Source organism: Ambystoma mexicanum, chromosome 12, assembly GCF_040938575.1.
Source record: "Ambystoma mexicanum isolate Mex_15411 chromosome 12, UKY_AmexF1_1, whole genome shotgun sequence".
Taxonomy (NCBI): domain Eukaryota; kingdom Metazoa; phylum Chordata; class Amphibia; order Caudata; family Ambystomatidae; genus Ambystoma; species Ambystoma mexicanum.
The window spans coordinates 101487921-101507335 of NC_090936.1; positions in this window are offsets into that span (position 1 = coordinate 101487921).

Here is a 19415-nt window from a genome sequence, read left to right on the forward strand (position 1 = left end):
AAGCGAGCGAATGAAAGAAACCTTCAGGATACCAGAAAGCAGCCCCTGGTCCTCCCGGGTGAACGGCAGAGTAGGGGAGCAGCAGAGGAGGCATTGGTAACAGCCATGAGCTGTAAGAAAAGATGAAAGACATCCAATTAACATGGCCGGTGAGTTATCGAGGGGAACAAAAGTCTGGTTGATGTTAAAGGTTACGCCGGTGCCAATAAAATGCGATTGAAGAGAACCATTGTTTAAAGAAAATGATACAGAGTAGCAGAGTGGTCCTGCGAGGAGACATTGCACATTCGAAAGTCTCTGCCAAATGTTTTGAATAATTGTGAAAGATATTACAGCAGAGATCAACGTAAAGAAAGTTGAACAAGTGCAAGATGAAAGATGTTAATACGCCAAGGCCAGTGAAAGCGAATAAGGACTACAAGTACCAAGAGGCATTGGTGCTATAAGGAATAAGAACTGCAAGTACCAAAAGGCATTGGTGCTACAAGAGAAGATTGTGAATTGAAAGATTGGTGAAAGAGCGGTAGAAATGGTCATGCAGAGGTTTATGGAAATTCTTTTCCATCTCGAAAGTCTTTGACACTGAAAAGAGATACCTTCAATAAAATGTGGGCAGGGAACCCCCACAAAGAAAGTGAAACAAGCCAGGCTTGAGCCCGGCAGAGGGGAGCCTGTGCAGAACTGTGAGAAATTGTGGGTTTAAGTGAAACAAGTCGGGTTCAAGCCCGGCAGAGGGAAGCCTGTGCACAACTGTGAGAAATTGAGAAACATGTGAACTGAGTATTGATGGCAAGGCGGGCAAAGCCTAAAGAAAGAAAGTGAACTATCGGACGTTGGAAGCCTAAGATTGAACTCTTGAAATTGCACCGGTAAACCAAAGTGTGCAAGACTGAGAGAACTGTGCCATCCGCCTATCTTTTGTTTTCTTAAAAGACTCTCTAGACTCCGTGGGGTTGAACCTGGGGAAGGGAGCGGGTACTGAAGCCATTCTGACATTTCTTTATGAGACACTATTTTCCTTTTGTATTCCCTTAACACATTTTGTTATTCTGAGGTTAGGTTTTCTTAGTATAGGCCTTTTTATTTTGACCAGACTGACTTGGACGTACTTGTTATTGTTTAATGGTCGAGATTACTCCCATTTTAGAGTTAGGGCCAGTTAGGAATTCTACCACCCCAAGCAAATCATTGAATAAAGGTTTTCAAAACTTGCATCCATTGTGTCTTTGTCTACTGCTGGAAATACCAGAAAAGATTGAAATAAGTAAACCGTATGGTATATTTGAACGAATTTAGGCTGTACGAAAATCCTGTACAACCAAATACTTTATCAAATATGCCATACATGACCATTTACAGCGAACAAGGGGAACAGGGGTGCCCCCATCCTTCCCTTGTTCGCTATAATGGGAACAAGGGTTGCAGGGGTGTGAATAAAGTTAGAAGAACAAAAAAAAGGAAAGGACCCTACGGTGCTGGTTGCCAAGTATGTAAGTGAAGGGAACCAGTTTTGCTGGGAGTCGGCGGCACACAGCGAGGTGTGCCGCCAAAAGGTAAGTAAAGGGTTAGGGGGCGGAGTGTATTGTTAGGGTATGCTTGGGGAGGAATTTACTTTGGGTTTGTTTGACTGTAACGGTCAAGTTAGCTATGGTCTTTTCGGCAGTGAACTTTTCCGTTAGGGGTAAAAACCCAAATCCTCTACTGCTCGATACCATGCCTTCCTCACAGACATTATGATGTTTTGAGGAAAACAGTGGTTGTTGTAAGGGTGATGTTTAGATTGGAATAGAAAGAGTGTGAATGTGGCAATAGAATGGATGAGAGTGAAATACATGTTGTTGATTCAAAAAGAATACTCTAGGATAATATAAAGTGAAAGTACATTGTTACAATTAGAAAAATATACATGCTATATTTATGTACTTACTTTGTCGGATGTGAAGAGTGTACTTTTTTCGGTAGCTGCCTTTGGCAATCTTCTTTCCTGTAATTGTAAAAGAAAGTTAGTTGGTATGTGTGGTAATGGTGCAGTACTTTTAGTATACAGGGTTATTTATGAAGGTAGTCAGAGTTGTTAGGAAAAAGAGTTAATAAAGTTGTGTTATGGGTGGTGCACTATGTTGTTAAAACAATTAGAGTATGAGTAGGGCTGTTTGGCACATTAGAAGAAACAGCGCAACAATATGTGTGAGAAAAAGGTGTATATCTAGGTTATTTTTGTACTGATGATTTTAATAGAAGAAGTGATGTGTTTGTGGTGCAATGTATTTGTAATATGTTGCAGTGTTTTTAAACAATATGAAAGTGTGGTTTAATGGTAATGCAATGGTGGATTGTTGTGGCAGCAGTGTTTAGTGTCTTATAGTAGAGGTTCAGAAAGAAGTTTACTTTATATGTAACGTGAAGTGTTGTATATAGATACTTTGGTGGTATACACATATATGTGAGCAGGTGGAGAATGGTGGCAGTGTAAGGGATGTAATGAGTTAGGATGGAACGTGTGACATTTATATAAAATGAAAAATTGAAAATTCTGACTGTTTAAAAACGTTTCTTTTTGGTAGTATTTTCATCATGAAAGTAAACAAATGCAGATGCACTGTGAGTAACTTTTTTGTAAAAGAAAGGAAAAGTGGATGGAAAAGGTCTGTAGCACATTTTTAAGTGGCAGTTGGTGTGTGGAGCTTCAATATGTTGGCAGTAAATGCATAATTGCCAACATGATCCATTGCAATATGTAGGTGCTTATGAAGTCTTGGTTTTTTCTTTGCATTCTGGGAGTTGGCGATGCACTTTTTCCATTTGAAAAGATAAACTACAAGCCCCAGAATGCATTGAAGAAACTAGGACTGGGTAAGCACCTACAGATTGAAATGGGTCAAACCAAAGGGTGTCTCACCTGCTCATCCCCGGGTATCTTTCTCTCAGGTGGCCAGGGCACGGCCATTGCCTTTGGATCAAGATTCTGGGGGTGGACCAGTGCCGGAGGATCACCTGGGTGGGGGGTCTTCAGGGAGTGGGGGGTGAGACAGCCGATGGTGAGAGGTGGTATTCCCCCTTTTCCTGTACCCATGACCCATCCTATTTTATAGGATCCTCCAATGTCCCTATCCCCCACCCCCTTTTTACACAAACACTGGGGCGAGGAAAAGGGCGATTGAGAGTAAAGAGGCTAACACTAACACATCTCATTGGGCATGTCCTGCTAATCGGGTCAGGCAAAGTCAGGCACTTGACTTCAATCGCATACATTTGATACCCATTACCTCTCCCCAGACGGATAAAAGGCGGAACATAGAGACACACTCTGAGCAAGGTGGAACACGAGAAAGAGCAGAACTTCCGGGGCAAAGGAGAGCCTAGTGGAGCAGAACGACTGACAGAGGGATGAGAGAAAAGGGTAGGAAAACCCAGGAGATCCCTGCAGGAGGTCGTTGCCTCCAAAGAGCAGTGAAAGATGCACAGAGAAGGCCAAATCCCAGATAAGGAGACTGCCTTGTGTTTCACGGGTGCCAGTGACCCTCTCGGGTGAACGGCAGAGTTGGGGAGGCGGGGCCAATCCTGTGTTATTAACCTTGACTCATGAATCAAAACAGAAAAGACAAGAAAGGAATGCACACAGCCGGTGAGTTAGCGAGCGACATGAAAGGCCTGTGTGTGTTAAGAAAAGATTCAAAGTGCAACAGCATATCTCACAATTGAAGGCTGCACGCGTGTGAATGAGACGAGAAGGAAGGGAGACCTGTGAAGAACTTTTAATTACTGATAACTGTGAAGCCAGTGATACAGAGTAGCGGAGTGGTCCGGCGAAAGGAAGTAGCCCACTTGAAAGTCTCCACGAAAGGTGAAATGTGTTCTCATAAAGCGACAAAGTGAATGAACTTTTAAAATGCGTAATTATCAAGATTAACCCTGAGAAAAGGGGAAGTGAAAAGGTGAATGTTGAACTTTTGTGTTTGTGATACTGAACTACCGGGACCGAGAGACACTGGGTCAAACAACACAAGAGTCTTAACTAAAGAGAAAGTCGAAGTGGTCCTGTGGAGGTCTACAGTAAAAATAACTTGCACATTCGGAAGTCTTCTACATCAGGTCTGAGCCTGACTGATAGAGACCGGAAGTGTGATAAATTAGGGGAAGAGTGTTAGGAATTCCCATCATTCCTGGTCTCTATGGCAACAATGGAGGAAAGCACATCCGCATTGGATTTATACCCCTTCAAGATGGCAGTATGTCTGACATTACAGGAAACACTGCAGCAGTTCAGCTTCTGAGAGCTGACCGGAGACGTCACTTCCTGTATTCGAGCAACCGTACTAATGTAACTCTTGCGGTAAGAACAGTGCATCGCTTCATTTCTTCCAAGCATTAACGCTGTTTCGCTGTTCCTTTCTGTACTTTTGCCTTACCCCTGTCCTGGCTACTAGCTTCTTTTCTTGCTTCCTCTTCCCCGCATGCTCCACTCTTCGCCTGTTCATCTGACGGCGAGGTCTCCTCTATTTTGCCTTCCTGCAGACCTCCGATCTACACCCAGAAGGACTTCACTTGTGCCCAGCAGGGTTTTTTCCTTGAAGGGCTTTCTCTGGGGCATCGCCCGAGGAGTAATATGATATGATAGTTTATTTATAAAGCGCCTATACACAATGTGTTTCAAAGCGCTTCAAGGCAAGGCGGGATAGGGGAAAATACAATGACATTCTTACAGGCAATGAACAATACGAATGTGAAATAAACTATCGTACTCGGCCTCGAGACATTTCAGATAGTGCAAGAGCTAAAATGTAGATAAAGAAGGGAGGGGTGAGTGGGAAGGAAATGGAAACAGACAGGCGACTACCATACTAGGCCTGACGACATTTCTGGTAGAACCGGAGATTAACAAAAAGTGAGGGAGAGGGGTGCAGAAAGGGAGGGAAAGAACAAAACAAGTGACTAACGTACTAGGCCTGATGACATTTCAGACAAGTAGGGGAGGGGGAGGAGACAAACAAGGTTGCTATCATACTAGGTCAAGGACAATTCTGATAGAGTAAGTGCATAGAAAAAAGTAAGGGGAGGAGGGGAGGAAATAGGAAAAGGGAGAAAGGGAGAGGAGCCGTGAAAAGGTGGAGAAGCAATATGGGAGAGCAAATACAATTGCAGAAGTCAGTAGTAACACATAATGTTGCGAGAGAACAGCAAATACAATTCAGGATTCAAGATGAAAATGGGAACAGCATGATTCAGGGCCACCATGAGTACAAAATGCAGGGGAAGTCCAGCATGAAAGTTGAGAGAGGGTGACGCACCGTGTGTCAATGAAGTCCATAAAGTCAAATCCAAGCATTGCCAAAAAGGCGCTGATGGTGAAACCAGAATGTACCAGGACAGACTGTGGCAGGGGTAGGTTTTATGGGGGTAGACGAGAGGATTGTAGGGGGGAGGGGAAGCAGGGTAGAAGAAGCAAGCAAAACAGGCAACTCCTGGATGCGAGAAGGGGAGGCACAACGGAACATCATGGGGGGACCAGAGGTGGGGATTGCCTGTGGGGACAGAGGGAGTAAACACATGTTGGTGCATACTTACCTGCTGTCTGGGCAGGGGTTCAGCCCCTGGGTCCTTCTGGTCCGAACAGGCCCAAACAGGAATTGCCCTTTTCTCTGACTGCCCTTCAATTTGGATGCCTGGACGAGAGACACCCTTGAACTAAGAGTTAAGAGCAAAAGGAAGAGCCAGGGCTAAGAAGGTGGTCGGGGTTTAGGCCAGGTGACCTAGATCCACTTACACCTGCTCCCCATCTGCAAAGGAAAAGAGGCTGGAGGGCTGCTTAAGTAGGGAAAAAGAGCAGCAACCAGGAAGGCACCAGGTGGGTGGGGCTTAAGCCAAAAGAGCAGCAACCAGGAAGGCACCATGTGGGCGGGGCTTAGGTCAAAAGAGCGGCAACCATGAAGGCACCAGGTGGGCGGGGTTAGGCCAGGTGACCTAGATCCACTTCCACCTGCTCCCCATCTGCAAAGGAAAAAAGAGGCTGGAGGGTTTAGGCCAAAAGAGCGGCAACCAGGAAGGCCCCAGGTGGGCGGGGCTTAGGTCAAAAGAGCGGCAACCAGGAAGGCACCAGGGGGCGGGCACGCATGTCTAGTTTTTCTGGGACTCTTGATGCTTTTTGGGCAGAGTCCCGCAGCACGCCTTTTCAACTACAGTATTTGAATCCAGACACTGCCTATTTCAGGTGAGTTCTGCAACAATACTTACTGTTATTACTGAGCCAACATTACAAAGGCCCCCCTACAGAATGTGAATTAAGCTCGGGGAAGGGAACCCCTGCAAGAGCTGTGATTGAAAGGTCCGAGCCTGATCGAGGGAGACCTACGTGAACCTTTTGCTTTGAAGGGTCCGTGCCCGATCAAGAAAGTCCAGCGTGAGCCTTTGTTAAACTGTGAAAGAACTTTTGAAAGCTGGAATAAGTGACTTCAGCGTGGAAGGCCAAGACGCCGTGATCCATGTTTTGAACTGCCTTTGTTTTGAGAACTTGAGCCACAGTGTGCCATCCTGTTTACGGGTACCGCCTTACTCCGTGCGGTCCAACACGGGAAGGAGAGCTGACTCTTTTCCTTTACATACATATTCCCCATTACACACATTTTGTGTATGAGATAGGTCAGGCATTATGTTTTGTTAGTATAAGCCATCTTTGATTTGACAGAGACACACCAGGACAGTGGGCCTCATTACAAAGTATGCGATTATGGTATGAATGGTGCCGGTAATACCGTACCATTCATACCATACTGCCGAATTACGAGTTCTGCTTGCAGGTGTCTGACAGCTCGCCAGGTCTGACCTGGCGGGCTGTGCGGCACCCGCGAGCATAACTCGTATTTGCACCAGCACCATTAACAACGGTGCGAGTGCAACCATGCTCCCGACCCCCATTCTGCCCTATGGGGCAGAATGGTGATCGGGAGCCCGGCAATACTGCCACCCGCGATTGGGCAATTACCGGCCAATTCAACTCGTAATGGGCTGGTTATTGCCCAATCGCGGTGGCAGTGCTGGTAGCGAGTTTGGCGGTAGCCATGCCTGTAAAACAGGCATGGCTACCGCCAAACTCGTAATGAGGCCCAGTGTTTTGTTATTATTTGATGGTAGAGACTAATCCCATATTAGCTATAGCGCAAAGTAGGAGTTTTTCCAAACCCCGAAAATTGAATTAAGGTTTTTGAAATTGAATCTATTGTGTCAGTGTCATACTTGAGATACCATGCCTCCTTTCCAGCATTTACTGTCAAGATATGAAACTTCTTCACACTAATTGCCACCTAAAAATGTTGGAGAAATGTTTTGAATCTGCTTTTTCTTTATTTTACAAATAAGTTACACACAGTGCTGCTGTAAATGTATATATGCATTTCTTAACTTTAGTGAAAATGCTCCTAAAAAGAAATATTTTTAAACTAAACCTGCAGCAATTTTCAGAGACAAATGTGGATGTATTCTGTCCACAAATTTAGAAAGCAAGGCGCAATGTGAACAAAGTTGTTTGTCCCTTTTTGCGGGATGTTGGCATGACATCTTTTTATAATGAAAATATTAAATTTGATGTTGTCAACATTTTTCGAAGAGAGGGAGTGGATCTAACTGATGAGGGTAATAAGATTTTTCTTGAAAACGTTAAAAATGCATTGAAGCAGTTTCTGTAAACACATAAAATATGGATTCAAGTATTCTTTAGAAGCTGCATTAAACAAAAAAGAAAAAGAAAAAAAATGTAGAAACACCTTCCTGTGAAAGTTACAAAAAAAATTCACATTCTGTAGAATATTTGTTAGTGTAGTACATAAAACAAAATAATCAAAAATATATATGTAAAAATCAAAAAGAGAACACAAAATTGTGCTTTTAAGAGCCACCATTTTTGTACGAAAAACAATTACAATTATTTTCCTTCCCCCACACTAATGTGGCCATCTGCACCAAGCGAAGTTGGGTAAACAAAAAAAACAATACAAATTCATAGGCTGCTTTTTAGGGGGGGCTGAGGGGCACCCCAAATTGGCAGCGAATGATGTACTGCAACGGGGGGTGGCCCTCAGTCCTCCCCAACCTCAAATGGAGGGTCCCACCTCTTGCATCCCTCCCTGGGGTCAGATGCCCCTTCCTAGGAGCAGATATCAGCCCCCAGGGAGGGTTGCATGAGGTGGGGCCCTCCATTTGGGGTGGGGGGGATGAGGGCCAACCCCTGTTGCAGTACTTCTTTCGCTGCCAATTTAGGGTGCCCCTCAGCCCCCCTAAAAAGCAGCCTATGAATTTGTATTATTTGTTTTGTTTACCCAACTTTGCTTGGTGCAGATGGCCACATTAGTGTGGCAATCTGCCCCCAGGGTGCCCAAACCCTACTGCCCCATCTATTGGGGGTCCTGCCCCACCTTTTGTGGTGGCCCTCTCCCCCCCACCCCAAATGGAGGTGGGGTGTACCTCACGCAGCTGTTTGTAGGAGGCCCAGGGAGGCCTGCATGAGGTGCCCTCGCCAGCCATTTGGGGTGAGGGGGGAGAGGGCCCCCAAAAATGGTGGGACAGGCCCCCCAGTGGGTGGGGCAGTAAGGTTTGGGCACCCCGGCGCCAGATTGGCACACCAATGTGACCCTCTGCACCAAGGGGAGTTGGGTTACCAAAGGAAAAAAATGAAAATTGTGGAACGCTTTTTAGGGGGGGGGGGCGGTGGGGCACCCCAAAGGGTCAGGGAATTTTCTAATGGGATGGGGCGTTGACCCCCTCCCCCCCACCCGCAATGGAGTGGGTGCCAAGTCATGCAGCCCTCCCTGGGACCAGATATCTGCTCCTAGGAACGACGAAAAAGGTACCTCGCATGTGTGGGTGCACCTACCGGGGGCGCAAAAGGAAAAGGGTAACCCGCTGGTAACCCCAATCCTTTCGCCACAGCACAATTTGTTCATGTGGGCAACCTACAGATTTGGGCCTAGGGTGTCGAAGCCAGCAAGGAAAACAGGGAACCCCATGCATTTCCCAAAAGAGGACACCCGTGGGAATGCACAGAGGTCTGACTTGCGCGAAGCGGCCCAGAGGTTTTTACCCAGAACCCCAGACAAAGTGAACATTGTGTTTTTTCCCCACCAAATATCACACTTTGTCAGGGATTGTGGCTAATAAAAACTGGGGCAATTTGCACAAGGCAGACCTCTGTGGATTCCCACGGGTGGCGAATGGCTTGGGGTTCTCAGTCGGTTACCCTTTTCCTTCTGCACATTTTACTCGACGCACCCATTGCGTTTTCGGCTTGCCCCTTGCCAGCCAGGTAGGTGCACCCACGCATGTGAGGCACCGTTTTCATCGGGACACCTGTGGGAACGCGGGACGGTAGGCCATGTGTTGTTGGGGGCGTGTTTCGATAGGTGCGCCGAGCGAAATGTGCAGAAAATGTGTTTTTTTCCCCACATTTCGGACTTTGCGGGGGTGTCTGGGTAATACATTCTGGGGCGATGTGCGCAAATCATACCTCTGCGGATTCCCACGGGTGTCCTCTTTTCGGAAATGCATGGGGCTCCCTTTTTTCCTTGGTGGCTTGGACACCCGAGGCCCATATCTGTATGTTGTGCCGGTCGGCAGAATGGCTGAGATTCCCCTCTGCAAACAGACTGGGGATTGCTTGCATTTTCGGCTTGCCCCTTGCCAGCCAGGTAGGTGCACCCACGCATGTGAGGCACCGTTTTCATCGGGACACCCGTGGGAACGCGGGACGGTAGGCCATGTGTTGTTGGGGGCGTGTTTCGATGGGTGCGCCGAGCTAAATGTGCGGAAAATGCGTTTTTTTCCCCACATTTCGGACTTTGCGGGGGTGTCTGGTTAATAAATTCTGGGGCGATGTGCGCAAATCATACCTCTGCGGATTCCCACGGGTGTCCTCTTTTCGGAAATGCATGGGGCTCCCAGTTTTCCTCGGTGGCTTGGTCACCCGAGGGCCATATCTGTATGTTGTGCCGGTCGGCAGAATGGTGAGATTCCCCTCTGCAAACAGACTGGGGGTTCCTTGCGTTTTCGGCGATTTCCCTCTGAAAACAGACTTGGGGTTACTTGTGTTTTAGGCTTTCCCCTTGGCGGCCAGGTAGGTGCACCCACACATGTGAGGTACCGTTTTCATCGGGACACCTGTGGGAACGCGTGACGGTAGACCATGTGTTGTTGGGGGCATGTTTCCATGGGTGCGTCGAGTGAAATGTGCGGAAAAAGCGTTTTTTCCCCACATTTCGGACTTTGCAGGGCTGTCTGGGTAATAAATTCTGGGCCGATGTGCGCAAATCATACCTCTGCGGATTCCCACGGGTGTCCTCTTTTCGGAAATGCATGGGGGTTCCTGTTTTTCTTGGTGGCTGAAGCACCCCAGGCCTAAATCTGTCGGTTGCCTCCCCAAACCCTTTGGGGGGGATAGCAGTGTTTTAGGCTTTCCCCTTGGCGGCCAGGTAGGTGCACCCACACATGTGAGGTACCGTTTTCATCGGAACACCTGTGGGAATGCGTGACAGTAGGCCATGTGTTGTTGGGGGCGTGTTTCGATGGGTGCGTCGAGCGAAATGTGCGGAAAATGCGTTTTTCCCCCACATTTCGGACTTTGTGGGGGTGTCTGGGTAATAAATTCTGGGGCGATGTGCGCAAATCATACCTCTGCGGATTCCCACGGGTGTCCTCTTTTCGGAAATGCATGGGGCTCCCTGTTTTCCTCGGTGGCTTGGACACCCGAGGCCCATATCTGTATGTTGTGCCGGTCGGCAGAATGGCTGAGATTCCCCTCTGCAAACAGACTGGAGGTTGCTTGCGTTTTCGGCTTGCCCCTTGCCAGCCAGGTAGGTGCATGTGATGCTGGAAATGCATCTGAGGGACAGGGCCTCTGAATCCTTGTCCTTTTACTGCTTTTTACCGTGTGTTCTGTTATGTTTTCCGCCCCGGAGTCCATGTGGGACTCCTGGCAGTGCAGCTCTCTCTTTTGGTTTGGTGAACAGACCCATGGGATACCCTTATGGTCCCATGGGTAGGGGTACAACACTGCGCCCCTAGTGTATGTTTTTGGGCACCTGTGGGTGACCCCAGAGCAGGGTCTGGGCTGGTGGCAGCTCTGTGCTGAAATAGACAAGTGCTCCGGTGTCCTCCATTTTGGGATACCCAGGCCCTGCCATTGGGATCTGTTGATTCCTGATAGGAAACAAGATGGCCCCTGTGGCCTCTTGCTTTCTATTGCCTGTTATCTTGTTTTCACCAAAGTCCTGGGAAGCCCTATCTCTGTCCCTTCCCCCTGACTGGCTGTTGGGTGGAAGTTCCCTATATGGTGTTGTTGTGAAGGCCCAGCTAGACTGACTGGAGCCTTCCCAGTGACTGTATGTTGTGGGTACCTCCTGTGGGTGGGACCTGGGTGTGTGACCAATATACACTCCTTGTTGTCGTTGTCTGGTTTCTGGCATGAGAGACAAAGACTGAGACAGCCCTGCCAGAAACTGGCCTGAATGCAGTGTGTAGTGTTGAATGGCTGGGTACTTGTCCCAATCCACATTCCTTGTTGTGAGTGTCTGTAAGGGAGGAGTGTGGCCTGAATGCACTGTGTGCCTGATTGGCTGACTGACTGCATGAATGACCTTCTGTATGATTGGCTGCTGAGTGTGTACCCGCAGTGTGGATGAGAGGTAGGATAGTATATCTGGGGACCTCTCACCACTGGTAAGGTGTTCAGAAGCAGCCAGGCGTTCAGGAACGTTCAGGAACGTTCAGAAGCATCCTGGAGTGGAGTCTCCACTCTAAGAGTAACTGGAACTGCTGATCCTCGACGTCCAGCCGGAAGAAGAAGACTTGCTGTGGCATTTGCTTCGACCGATCTGAAGGCTGACGAGATCGTCGAGGGCTGACCCGAGAGAGGACCTGGTAAGGCACCCTCTTCCCGTGCTCCGAGGGACCATCGAGCACCGCTCCATCTTCGCCGAAGCGCCCTGGAAGACAGATCCTCGAAAGGCTGTCGACCCGAGACGGGACCGCCGAGGAGATCGAAGTGAAGCACCCGGACATCGACGTCGTCGAAGTCCATTGCCGTCGACCAGGGTTCGCAAGTTTGTGTAACCGCTGGAGGGCTGTCGAAGTTGTGTTGCCCAGCCGTGGGAACCACTTGACGCCGTGCCACCGACGACCGGAGCCGTCCGCTCCTTTGCCTAAGAACATTCAATCGAAGGACTCTCTCGACGGCATCGTCGACCGCTTATCCTGCCGGAGAAAGTCGAGGACGACCAACGCGCCGAGGAGAAACCTGCCGGTGGGTTTCCCGCCACCCGAAGACCCCAAAGACTCGAACGACTCGACGCCCTTGCTGGGCCTCCGTCTCCACAATCTTTGCGGTCCAGAACTATTGTCACCGAGGTGCCCCGCACGCCTCTGCCTTGCAGGACGCCGACGCTCCGACGCCGACTAGCACCGCTCGGACGAAGCTGCCGCCTCATCGACGCCGTTCTACCTTGTTTGTCGACGGACGTTCGATGCCCCGTGCCTCCCGCTTGAAAGGGAAGGCATTCAAGAAGGGCCGTCGATTCCCCGTCGCCGAACAGCGAGTTCCTCGACGTTTGTCGACGCCTCTTCAAGGAACTCGACTCCACCAGGTACATTGGGGGGGTAAAAACATTATAGGAGGGAATAAGACTTGCAGAGCAATATATGGACTGGGCGTGCGCTATATCTTGTTTTACAGGTTGCCCAGGTGGGGGGATCTCCATACAGAACTGTGCCGAGTGGTAGGGGCCAGTATTCTGCCTATTGCTCAACCATCTTATTTTCTCTCTTCTCTCTATTGCTGGTTTCACTCTATTGGTCTGTGTGACATTGTACAGTATTGTTCATGCACTTTAATGAGATCTAATACAAAGGGTGGTACCACTTTAGAATTGTATATATTTGCCATTGTTGATTTTGCCGGAGTACAAAGTGAGTTATTATGATAAGTGTACATAACCCTGAATATTGATTATATAAAGACTGTGTTCTAACCAATACAGAGTGTGGATACTCCTTTGTGTGGGCTTGGGGACTACACTGTACTTAAGAACCAGCCTGCATCACCTCCTGAGAAGCTAGGCCTTGATTGCTCGACCATTGCCACCGTAATAGAGAATCTTGGCTGGGGTCTCCTGTGCCTCTCCTCCACCATATAGGGAGCAGAAGTACAGACACCCCCCACCGGTCGTTGAGGCCCTTCTCTCACACTGGTGGCAAGCGGTGGGATGCTTATGGTTTTAAGAATCAGTGTATAACCGTGCCACTTACAAAGGATATTTGCCCTTTATTAAATTAAGGTTTAGTTGTGTACAAGATAACTGCATTACAAACAATGGAGTCTATTGCAAATGGAAAATTAACTCGGATGAGCTTGGAGGCTCTCCAGAGTGCTTGTGAAGCCAGGGAGTTAGACTTTGTGGATAAGTCTAGGGCTGAGCTGATAGCTGCCCTGGTGGACTACCAGACTGATAGTGAAACTCTTGATGAGGGGGGGAATGCAACCAATGAGGACTCTGCCCCTGGGGTTTCTGCTGAATCTGTTTCTGGGAATGCCGCCATTCCTGCTGCCTCTGTTCCAAACCCCAGCAATTCCTTGGAGCTTGAGTTATTAAGGATGAAATTGGCCTTTGAATACCGCAAGTTGGAAATAGATGCTGAACTTAAGAAAGAGGAGTTGGCTCAACAAGTGGCGCTCAAAAATAAGGACCTTGAACTCAAGAGCCAGGACACTGAATGTCAGAGAATCCAGCTAGAGAAAGCTAGAGTGGAGACTTCAGCTAAAACCAGTGAGAGTGTCAGGTCCCCAGCCACCAAGTTTATGAAAGATTTGGTTGGTGTATTTGTGGAGGGTTCAGATATCCTCCAATGGATCGAAGCGTTTGAAATGGCTTGTGCGATTCATGATGTTGATAAAAGAGATTGGGCGAAGTGTTTGTTAAGCAGAGTGCCTCAAACCGGATATGACTGTATTCTGAAGCTGAGTGTGGAAGAAAGAGGTCAGTACGAGTGTATGAAGTCTGCTTTGATTGCCAAGTTTGGCAAGACACCTACCCAATACCTTAGAAGGTTCAGGGATTTTAAGAAAAAAGAGAATGTGTCTTGGGTTGACTGGGTGAGTGCTGCGCACATGAACATGATGGGGTGGATCGATGGATACAAGGTTAAGACTTTTGTTGAGTTGTCCCACCTCTTGTTTTTTGAGCATTTCTCTGAAGCCTGTTCACCAGAGCTGCGTCAGTATGTGGCTGACCAGAACATTTTGGACCCCTTTAAGCTGGCTAGGTTGGCTGACAAGTGGGTCTCCCACCGGGTGTCCCCTAAGGACTCCAGTGGGAAGGACAAGGACAAAGAGAAGGGGGCCTCTCAGAAAGCTGAGGAGTCCCCCAAGCAGTCACAGTCGGGTAAACCAAAACCTTCCTCTCCTAAGACCCAAAAATCTAGTGGCGATAAGTCATCTGGGGGTGGGAATAAGAGTAGTGGTCCACCTGCTGCAAAGCAGGCTCCCAGTGGTTCCAGTACCGTACCGCACTCCTGGCGCTTGTTGGGACGGTGGGGCTCTGGATCACAAAAGGGGTGACCCCAAGTGTAAAGGTAAGGCACTTGGAGTACAGGCTGTCAGCCTGACCTACCCTTACCCCGTGTCTGAGGTGGAGGCCACTGTCCTCCCCTCCTCTGCCGGGATCACATTTGGTGCCCCGGTGGAGATTTCCTTAGTGTCCCTTGGGGCCTGGGACCAGTATGCAGAAGTACTGGCGACTATCCCACAGAACACCTGTAGGTTTTTGAGAAGTGTCCTCTTGAATGGCCAGCCTTCTACTGGTTTGAGAGACACTGGGGCAAGCATGACAGTGGTGGACAGGACCCTGCTCAAGCCAGAGGACTATGAAGGTGCTCCTCTGCAAACCACCAGGTTAGCTGGTGGGCCGCCCAAATTATCGCCTGTAGCCTTAGTCACACTCGTGATTGGAGACAAGACAGCAAAGCTTCCTGTCCTGGTTCAGGACAATGTCCCTGCTAACATTTTGTTAGGAAACGATCTAGTAGAGTTGGGGTTGATCTCGGATGGTCTTCCCATGACTGCTGCTGCAGTCACTAGGTCACAGGTGACACCGGGTCTGGCTGTGGGTCAGGTACCCGAGCCAAAGGCGAGGCCTAAGGCAAGAAGAAGGAAGACCAAGAAGGCCACCTCTGTGGAGGGAACACCTTCTCTTCCTGCTGTTCCGACAGCACCCATTGGGATCCATGCTCCGGACGGGCTGGGTCAAGTGGAAAACCCAAACTCAACTCCTGTGGGAGAAGAGACAGAAGACTCTCCTGTGGGAGAGGTTCTCAACCCGGAAGATAATCCTGACCTTCAATGCTTGTAAGCTGAAGGGGGACCCTCCCGGGCAGACTTCTGGAAGGGACAGAGAGAGTGCCACTCTCTCGAGGGACTGAGAAAACAGGGCCTGGCCCAGGCACAAGGAGAAGTGCCTTGGACCTTCCGGATTTATTGGGAGGGTGAGCTCCTTGTTAGTGAGCCCACTAAGCCTGAACCTGGTGCCCACAAGAGGTTGGTGGTACCCCAGGTTTACAGGCCCTTCCTACTGCAGTTGGCGCATGAGGTGCCTTTGGCTGGTCATCTTGGGACCAAGAAGACTAAGCAGAGGCTCTCTGCCCATTTCTACTGGCCACGGATGGGAGTAGAGGTGGAGTCCCACTGCAGGACCTGCCCAACTTGTCAGTTGTCTGGCAAGACTGGAGGCAGTGTCATTGCCCCATTGCAGCCATTGCCAGTGGTTGGCACACCATTTGAGAGGGTGGGCATCGACATCGTCGGTCCCCTTGACCCTCCCACTTCAGGTGGACATCGGTTCATCATGGTCTTGGTAGATCATGCCACCAGGTACCCTGAGGCGATACCCCTTCGGACTGTTACTGCCAAGGTGGTTGCCAGGGCTCTCCTGGGCATTTTCACCCGTGTTGGATTCCCCAAGGAGGTTGTCTCTGACAGAGGATCCAACTTCATGTCTAGTTACATGAAAACCATGTGGAAAGAGTGCGGGGTAACCTACAAGTTCGCCACCTCTTACCACCCTCAGACCAACGGTCTGGTTGAGAGATTTAATAAAACTCTCAAGGGCATGCTATGGGCTTTGGAAGAACCCCTAAGGAGGAAATGGGATCTCCTCCTGCCATGCCTGCTGTTTGCTTACAGGGAGGTACCTCAAGAGGGTGTTAGTTTCAGCCCCTTTGAGTTACTCTTTGGACATCCCGTGCGGGGGCCCCTCGCCTTGATCAGGGAAGGCTTGGAAGCCACCCCTCCGGGTCCCACCAAGCAAGTGGGGGACTACGTGTTAGGCCTCAGACGGAGGATGACACAGATGATGGGTCAGGCAACAGCAAATCTCAAGGCCAGCCAGGAATTGAATAAGTACTGGCATGACCTTAAAGCCTCTCAAGTGGATTGGACTCCGGGACAGGAAATCCTTGTGATGGAGCCTACCAAGCCTAGAGCTTTGGCAGACAAGTGGACTGGACCCTTCAGGATCATCTCCAAGATGGGCCAAGTCAATTATCTGGTTGACATGGGAGCCTCTGGGGTAGCCCCTCAGATATTCCATGTCAACAGGCTCAAGCCTTTCCACCGACGAGCAGAGCAGAGGTCTCATGTCTCTTGCTAGCTTCCGGGCAAGAAGAGGATGAGAGTGAGCCCCTTCCTGATTTGCTGCATAGCAACCCTCAGGATGGCTCAGAGGAGGGAGTGCATCTCTCTCCAGATTTGACAACAGAGCAACAGAGGGCCTGTAGGGCTTTGCTCCAACAGTATGCCTCTCTGTTTTCACTGAAGCCAGGCCTTACACCGTGGTGTAAGCATGAAATTGACACTGGTGAGAGTGTGCCTGTCAAAAGCAGGTGCTACCGTATGTCAGATACCGTTAAGAACCACATCCAGGCTGAGGTCGCCAAGATGTTGGATCTGGGTGTTATTGAACCCTCAACCAGTCCCTGGTCCAGTCCAGTGGTCCTTGTCCCCAAGGCAAGTTCCCAGGCGGGTACAAGGATTGGAGGTTCTGTGTGGACTACCGAGGAGTCAATGCCGTCACCAAAACTGACGCACACCCATTGCCCAGGGCTGATGAGCTCATGGACACCATAGGTGCTGCCAAGTTTGTGAGCACCTTTGACCTTACCTCAGGCTATTGGCAAATAGCTCTGACGGACCATGCCAAGGAAAAGACGTCCTTCTCAACACCTGAGGGACTCTACCAGTTTAGGGTCATGCCTTTTGGGTTGAAGAATGCCCCTGCCACCTTCCAGAGATTGGTCAACCATGCGCTCAGTGGGCTGGAAGCCTTTTGCGTGGCTTACTTGGACGACATTGCCGTCTACAGTTCCACCTGGGAAGAGCATTTGTGTCACACCGCTTCCTACTCAGCCGAAGACACGCCCCTCCGCTTCTACCACTATCAGCGCTTCCCGGCACACACGCTCAGATTCCTGCACAGCATTTCCCACTCACGTTCCACACGGCAGGGCACGGCGTGGCATGTTTGGCGGTACAGGCATTTATCGCCCTTCACTGCGGTGGCAAACCAAGTGGAGACTTTTGCAATCCAGGAACTCGTATCTTCCGCGGAGATCAGTGCTGCCCGGCGCGTCACGGACTATGTGACCCTGGTTTCCTAGCAACGCGGCAACGCTTTCGGTTCGCTTCCACGTGACGTTGTCACGTGTGTCCCTTCCAGGGATAAAAAGAGTTCGGAAACCGAAGGCGTTGCTTCACAGCTGTTTCAATCAGGATTACGTGACGTACTCTCTTCGTTCTACAGACCTGTTTTCATTGTCGACCTACGCCTGCTCCACGGATTGTCTCTGCTTAGCCCTTCTCTGACTCTGGAACTTTGGAACTTTGGATTGCCTATCATTGACCTACGCCTGCTCCACGGATCATCTTTGCTTAGCCCTTCTCTGACTCTGGAACTTTGGAACATTGGATTGCCTGTTGCCGACCTACGCTTAGTACACGGATTGTTTTTTGCTTCACCCTTCACTGACGCTGGAACATTTGATCATCAAGTTTCTGACCTCGGATTTCCATGTGTTTCCAGTTGGACCTCGGTCCTACAACAGGTGGTTGCCTGCTATACCCTACAGCCTTGTCCCGCCACAGTCTGGAGGTTCACACCTCTTCCAAGTCCTCACAGGTATTTTAGTATCTGCTATTTACATACAAGTAATTGTGTCTTGCTTTCATACTTACATAACCATTGTACCTTGCCTTACAGCGCTCAAGGGATTCTTCCGGCTGTCCCGCGTCCTGGTTTGGGGACTTCCACCTGTGGCCTTAATAATCACGCTGACAGTATTTTAGGTGTTGTCAGGGTGTTTCTTGGGGACAGAGGGGTAGTTCATACTCTACACGACCAACGAACTTCGTAACAATTTGACACATCTGGATAAGGTGTTGCAGGCCTTGAAAAGGGCTAACCTCACTATCAAGGCCACCAAGTGCCAGATAGCTCAGGGGAAAGTTACCTATCTTGGTCATGAGGTAGGAGGGGGTCAAATCCAACCTCTCTCCAGTAAAGTACAGGATGTGCAGAACTGGGAGACTCCCACTACTCAAACCCAGGTGAGGGCCTTTTTGGGCCTGACTGGGTACTATCGCAATTTCATGGCAGACTATGGGACCATAGCTGCCCCCCTGACAGCTCTGACCTCATCCAAGCAGCCTAGGAAGGTTAATTGGACCGAAGACTGTCAGAGGGCCTTTGATGGCTTGAAAGAAAGTCTGTGTAGGGCACCTGTGTTGAGTGCGCCTGACTACAGCCGACCCTTTATCGTCCAGACGGATGCCTGCGACACCGGAATTGGAGCTGTCTTGTCCCAGTTAGATGACAAAGGGAGAGAACATCCTATCATATTCATCAGTAGACAACTCAAGGGTAGAGAACTTAGGTGGGCTACTGTTGAAAAGGAGTGTTTTAGCATAGTTTGGAGCCTTAGGCGTTTTAGGCCCTACCTTACGGGGTCTACCTTCAAGGTCCAAACAGATCATAAGCCCCTGAAGTGGCTTATGCAGATGAAGGGTGAGAATCCGAAATTGCTCAGGTGGTCCATTAGCCTGCAAGGGCTAGACTTCACCATAGAGCACAGACCAGGGAAGAGTCACGATAATGCAGATGGCCTTTCCAGAAGGTATGTTGACCGTCTGGATGAGGGTGTCTATCCCGTGGGAGATTAGACACCCTCCACCTCAGTCTGGGGGGGCGACTGTGATGCTGGAAATGCATCTGAGGGACAGGGCCTCTGAATCCTTGTCCTTTTACTGCTTTTTACCGTGTGTTCTGTTATGTTTTCCGCCCCGGAGTCCATGTGGGACTCCTGGCAGTGCAGCTCTCTCTTTTGGTTTGGTG